A 7,328-nucleotide genomic window follows, 5' to 3' on the forward strand; every position below is an offset into this window, starting at 1 on the left:
TGCTGTGAAATTTTCGCAGCCATTTTGCACAGTGCACGGGTGTTCTCCTGAAGCTTCCCGATATTTGCGACCGACATTTTGAGATTTTTTTGCTTTAGATATTTGATGTCTAAATCCCCAAACTCTCCTTGTAACCTACCTATCATAGGATTCCTTAGTCTTTAAGCAAGAACAAAGGGTAAATTAAGCCATATTTAATGGTTGTAAGTTTCCTCAGAGACGGACGGACGGAAGAAAGGCTTGTACACAGACGCTTTGTATAATTTTGAAGGAAGTAAAATACAGAGCTTTGCTCTACCTTACCTACTCAATTTGATTGTATTTTTCATTTACTAGCTAAACAAGCTCTGAGGAAGTTTCCTCAGAGAATGAGTGGCTAGGCTTTTAGTTCCTTGGAGCTAAGGTTGCCGGGAAAGGTTCCAAATGCAAGAATTAGTAGCTTTGTGGTTTCAGCCATTAATGAAGAGAAAGTGTGATCCTTTAATGATTTCTATGTTTTTAGTTAACTTAAAACACCTTCAATTCACTTGAGCCAACACTTGGTAAGGCAAGTGATCTCCGTCCATGGAGATGCACTAGTTTACCTCTTGCGAGCTTTTGGGAAGTGACTTGAAGGTAGGATTTTCTAGAATTGCCAACACTTGGTAAGCTTTTGGACTCCAAGGAGACATTCATTAGTTATCTCTTGCGAGCTTGAGAAGGGAAGTCCAAAGTTAATGATCACTTTGAATGGCAAATGCTAGGTGAGAGGCACGAGCCATTGCAAGTTGCATCAGTGAGAGGGAATTAGAGCTGAAATCCATTTAAGGGATACATCTGTACAACACCGGTTAGAGAATTGACTATATGTTAATTCTCTAATGCGAGAAAATGAACCAAGTGACCGGAACTCTGTTTTTGCATGAGGAATCTCCCCTGTGAACCTAAACCTCCAAGGAATGTTTTTCTTCATAAGTAATTTCCATTACTTTCTTTTTAGTTAGCTTGAAACAAAACCTCGATCAACCAAAGTTTGTGTTTTATTTCTTAAGCTAACCTTGAAATGAAAAAGCACCAATTTAACTTTGAATTGATATCAGTTGTGAGTTGAAAACCCTTCCCAGAGAATGATCCTAGAGCCACTATGCTATATTAGCTAAAACTATCCTAATGCATGGTGATATAGGTTATAAATTTTGTTGATTACACCCTCAATCAAAAAACACCAGCTAAACACAAATCAGCTGAGACACCAATTGGGAATGAATCACTTGTCATTTCCTAGGACACTCACTTGTTTCATGGCATAGTAAGAAGCAAAATTCGGTAGCTTTGTCTACGACGGAAGCCGAATACATAGCAGCTGGTTTATGTTGTGTACAAATCCTTTGGATGAAACAAACACTTAGTAATTTCAATGTGATTTTTGAGCATGTTCCTATAAAATGTGATAACACTAGTGCCATAAACATTTCAAAAAATCCGGTACAACACTCTAAGACTAAGCATATAGAGACAAGACATCATTTTCTTAGAGACCATGCACAAAAGGGTGACATTACACTTGAATTTGTAAGCACAAAAGATCAACTTGCCGATATTTTTACAAAACCCCTAAGTGAAGAGCAATTTGTTGATATCAGAAGACAACTAGGGGTGATTTCCTTATGATCAAATGATTGCTTGATGAATTCTTGTTGATATTACTCTTGAATATACCCTATGATTGCATGAAATTCATATCATATGCATCATATAGAAATAATCATAGGAAATAGGTCAAATTTTGACCAAAAATCAAAATTCCCGTGGCATTGGACATAAAAAATTGGGGATTTCAACTAAAAAGGGCAAGGGGAAGATCACGAGACAAGAAAATACAACAAAATTTGGAAAAATTGACCGTTGACCAGGCCGTTCGTCGGGGCTGGGAATTTAAAACGCCTTCCCCTCCCCCCTCCGTGCTTCATTTCTCACATTTTCTCCTCCATAGATTACCGCTCCTTCACATACCTGCTTCCAGAGGCCATTTTGGGTTGGATTTTGGATTGATTAAAGGCTTGGACTTGTTTTTGGGACGGATTTGAGCTAGGGCTTTGATTTGAAACCCAGGGTTTCAGCTTTTGGGAGCGCCTCTTCTCTGCACTGCGCGCCTCAAGGTTTGTTCAACTCTATCTCCATGCGTCTAGGGCTTTGGGTTGGTGGTTTCTTCATCCTATTTGCTTTCATTCTCGTTTTGGCCTTCTCCTTCTCCTTTCTGTTCCATTGGATGGCACCAAGGCGAGAGACGAGCACTTCCAAGGCTTAGGGCAAGTGCCCTGCTGAGCCATCTCAGCCCGAGCAGACGAAGGCTCGCCGAAAGGCGAGGTATGACACGACACTCTTCAGTTCGAATGAAGACTATCAGCATTACAAGCAAAAATTTGCCTAGAAGAAAGTCATCCCAGAGAGAAGTGTCAATTTCTCCCAACTTCAGCACTTCGGGTTTGAGGAGCTATTCAGTTGGATGGGATGGCTGCCAGTTGTGACGATCTCTAAGCCAATCTTCCCGACTTTGGTGTGGGCTTTTTATTCCCGAGTGACCTACGGGCTTGGAGGAACCGTATTATCAACTGTGACAGGAGTTGAGATCAGATTGAATCCCAAGAGTATCTGCCGCATTCTCGACATCCCTTTGGTTGGACTCCGAGTATATAAGGCCAAGGCGTGGCCCTCTATGCCAGGATTCGAGCCTAGAGAGGCTGTTCAGAGATTGTGCAGACTCGCCGATCCCTAGGGGATGGGCAAACCATTGGCTCACAACTTAATCGTGAGTAGCCGAGTCCTTCACCACATGATCTACTCTATTCTCTTGCCACGTAGAGGACATCGAGACGAGGTCTCCTACCTCGAGGCTTTTATTGTGGACTCAATCCTCACCAGGAGACGGATTCACGTGGGATACCTGATGATGATGCATATGATCTCCTACGTTGAGAGCACGACACGAGTACTCCCCTTCGGCCACTTCCTTACCCGAGATTTCAAGGATGCCAGGGTTGACTTGAGTAGAGAGACGGATTTTGAGGCCCCCACCAGCTATGACACGTATGATGAGCAGTCTTTGGGGCGCATGAAGTTCGAGAAGGCACTCGATGGCTCCTGGGTTAGGAAAGCCGAGTGACAGGCCCGTGGATAGGATCAGATACATCCCGGAGTCGAGGAAGAAGCCGAGATCAGAGAGATGGAGAAGGGTTGGACCCTCAGAGGGACTTTGAGTAGAGAGGGCCCGAGCTTGACATTCCGCCTCCACGTTAGTCAGAGGGCACTCATGTTGAGGCTACTGTCTCAGAGCCTATGATGACTGAGTTGTCTTTCACAGCAGGACCATCAGCTCAGCCATCATTTATCGAGATACCATCTCAGGCACCTCACGCTCCTGATCATGCACCTCACGCTCCTGATCATGCACCTTAGATAGATGTCTCCTCTCAGATCAGCTTTCTTGGGACTCGTATGGAGGAGCTTGCCTTAACCCATGACTCTTGCTTCTACTCTATGGAGGAGCACCTGGATCAGTATCAGACTGGAGTCACTTCTCGATTTGATCACTTCCAGTAGCGATTTGAGCGCATAGAGGAGCGTATGGATCAGCAGCAGACTACATTCGAGCATCTCCAACAGCGCATTGATCGTATTGAGAGTCGTCAAGCGAGTCAGCATGAGAAAATGATGGCTTACCTCCGCTCTGTGTTTCCTACTCCACCCCCTCAACCTTGAGATTATCTAGATATCCCCTTTCGTTTCTTTTTTATGTTTCCAAAAGGGGAGAAATTTATAGGATCTAGGAGACCCTCATGCATGTCATTGTTATCATTGTCATATCTATTTTGTTGTACATGTGAGGTTTCCATATATATATGATATGATATTTTTATGATCCATTGTTCATTTTTCATGTTTTACATTGCTTCCTATTAAAAATTGTTTGATTGATCCATGATTGGTTTGAGGGGGAGATTTTTTTCTCTCCTAGATAACCAAGGTTTGTCATCATAAAAAATGGGGAGATTGTTAGCCCAAGGGTTCTCCTAATTGGGTTTTGATGATAATAAACCATGGTTAAGTGACTAATTGGTTTAAATATTTAAGAATCTCAGGTATAAACGCGAAAATTCATCAAAGGACCAAATGGATACAAGATCGAGACACTTGGAAGACTTGTGATCATAGGAAACTAATGTAAGATGAATGCATGAGTGCACTTAGGATTTTCACATGTTTCATGCATCTTTGAAAACTCGATTTATTCTCTAAAACGTTGATTTCATTAAAACCCGAGTTTTTAACTAATGTACCTTAGGCAAAATGTTTCAAAATTGGCTTAATAATTTACCTAAAGACTTTGCCTAAGTGTTAGAAAAGAAATGAATAAAAAAAATAGGTTTTCAAGGCAAAAAATGCTCAACCGATCGAGGCTATGGCCAACCGGTCGACCTGTTGTGGTCGTCCGGTCGAGGACCGATTGAGGAAGGTTAAAAACCTTCTCTCTCTCCCAGTAGTCTTCTCTTCCTAGTCGAGGTGATTCCCTTACCGGTCGAGGTCCGATTGAGGCAACGGTAACCTGTCATGCATTAAATGCTCTAACGGCTAGTGAATTGGTTAACCCCTAGCTCGATCGAACGAGGTTACCTTTTGTTATTTTTGACTCCCGAGCATAGAAACCTATAAATTGAGAGCTCCAGTTCATTTATTAATAAGAGAACACTTACATTCAAAGCCTACCTACCTGTTCTTGATCAAAAAGCTCTCATTTCTTTCATAGTGCATTAAATCACCACTTGCATATCCTTTAGTGCACTCTTGTTTGTCGTCCTAGCTTTGTCTTGTATTTGAGCCATCCTTAAGCTAGGTTGAGTGATTATATCTTGTAACAATCTGAGTGTTAAAGCCTTCAAGAGGGTTGAATCCTGAAGGGGTTGTGTAAGAGCCCATTGGAGTCGGAATCCAAGTGTAAGAAGATTGGAAGCTTGGTTGAAGTTAGTGGAACCCTCACTCAATTAGGAGGTTAAGGAGAGTGGACGTAGGCAAGGAAGTGCCGAACCACTATAAACCCGAGTTTGAATTCTCTAAATTCTATCTCTTTACTTTGCTTATATTTTGTTTAAATTTGTTGTGATTGAAAAGATTTTAAAAACCCAATTCAACCCCCCCCTCCCCCTCCCCCTCCCCCCCCCTCCTTTTTTGGGTGTTTTTCTTAACTAAGCATAACCTTTGTTTTCTCATGCTCCCATACAGGATCGATATTGATTTTAGTTGTTTTTGAATTGGCAGTTGAATCTTAACCAGATGATGGGGTCAAGTTTGATTCCATTTTTTATTTCTCTATCAAATTGAAAACAAAAATAACAATTTTAATCATAAAATTAAAGAATCAAGTAATCAACAAAAAATGTAAAACATAGAAATTAAATTAAAAACCTAAAAAATAGAACCATACCTTCTAGAGCTCCTGCTGCCACCGGTGGAGACGTTGTGGAAAAATGGGGTTGGCTTTGCTAGCGTCGACGAGGAAGTGACGACTGATGGACCAATGGCTAGTGATAGTGGCTCAGTGTCAACGATAGGGAGGTAGTAGTTAGGGTAGCCACACGGGGGGTTGCTTGGGAGAAAGGGGGGGGGGGGGGGGAGAGAGAGAGAGAGAGAGAGAGAGAGAGAGATCCTTTATACTCATCAAAACGACATCATTTTGATGAACTTGACGGTTTGTCCAGTTCGTTGATCAGTTCATCCGGTTCGCCAGTTGGACCATCGGTTCAACCGTTTCGATTCCAGTTCAATCACTTTCTAACCCAATTCACCTAACCGGTTGGTAGTCAGACTGGTTGGACTGGCCAATCCGGTCCAGTTTTTAAAACCATGGTTTTTTCTTCCTTGAAGGACAAAGGCACCTAGGATTTCTTACCAAAAAATGGAAGATCATGGAATTTTCTAGCCTAAACCATAAGAGGGTTTAACCCTAAAAGGGTTTACATGGACTGTTAACTAGAGTTAAGTCCATCTCAAAGGATTAGGTCACTGAATCTAACCCTAACGAGTCTTATTTAATTAACTAGCCCAATAGGATCTAATAACTAAATAGCATAAATAAAAACCATAAATGTTTAGTATAAGCTCTTCTACAACTTTGTGCTTATGTAAAAGCCCTCATGTGCTTATCTTTATACATCATTATGTATTATAATCAAATAGAAATTTTCCTCAAACCATATGCAAACAAATAATGTGAACTTGATTGAAGACCATTAGAATCCATAAGTAAATACTAGCTTCCTCAAACTCAATTCCAAAATTGACTTAACTTTTCATTAAAAAAAAGTAAATTAATGTTTATAATTCTACAATGTAGTAACTATCGACCTCTCAAATCATTAAGTGTTCAATCTACCTATATCATGATCAACTGATGTACTTTTTCCACAAAGAATGTATGTCAAACCCCACATAAGCAATTACTATGACCATAGATTCCTAATCACAAATGCTTAGGATCTCCCAAGAGGGCATATTGTCATGAAATATCATGGTGCCTTTATTGAAAATATTTATCGTCACATGCCTAAACTAGTAGTGACCCAATCCATAAGGAATATATGATCATTCTAGGATCACCCATTCGTCAAAGTCATTGATGACCTCAATACTAACATAATTTTTTCTTAAGGTTGAGAATTCATGCAACATAGCAACTTTGAGTAATCATTACAACCTAGTAACCATTCAGTCATGGTTTTCAAATCTTATTTAATGTATAACATGCATACTAGTATACTCACCTCAGGAAAACTACCCCGATGACCAAGATGAGTCATCCTACCAATTAGAAGGTAGTGCACTACTACTTCTAATGGATTGGTTAAGTCCATAAACCAATCATGAAGAAACTTATCAACTTGTAAGGAATTTATGACTTGAATCTTCCATGAAATTCTTAATACATTCAAGTCATGTACAATATAAACGATCTTGCATGAATAAACAAATATACTGTAACGAAAATAGGATAGAAGAAAGAAAAATTATATCATATACATAATGAAATCGACTGTTACATCATATCACTATTTTATGGGCTTTATCCTAACAATTAGTTCTATAATTTATAGCTATAAGCATATACTAGAAAAACTCCTAGATTTATCATTTGTGTTATATCATACAACCATTAGGCTGATTACTACTCAAAAAGTACTCTTTTGTAGCTTCTTATAAACTCTTTTAAACACTTTTGAGTAGTATTTATTACTTTTTAACTCAATTGGCACATTAAGGACCCTTGCAAGTGTTACTAATAAGTTTTTGGCAAGTTT

The sequence above is a fragment of the Vitis vinifera genome, chromosome 14, assembly GCF_030704535.1.
Source record: "Vitis vinifera cultivar Pinot Noir 40024 chromosome 14, ASM3070453v1".
Lineage (NCBI taxonomy): Eukaryota > Viridiplantae > Streptophyta > Magnoliopsida > Vitales > Vitaceae > Vitis > Vitis vinifera.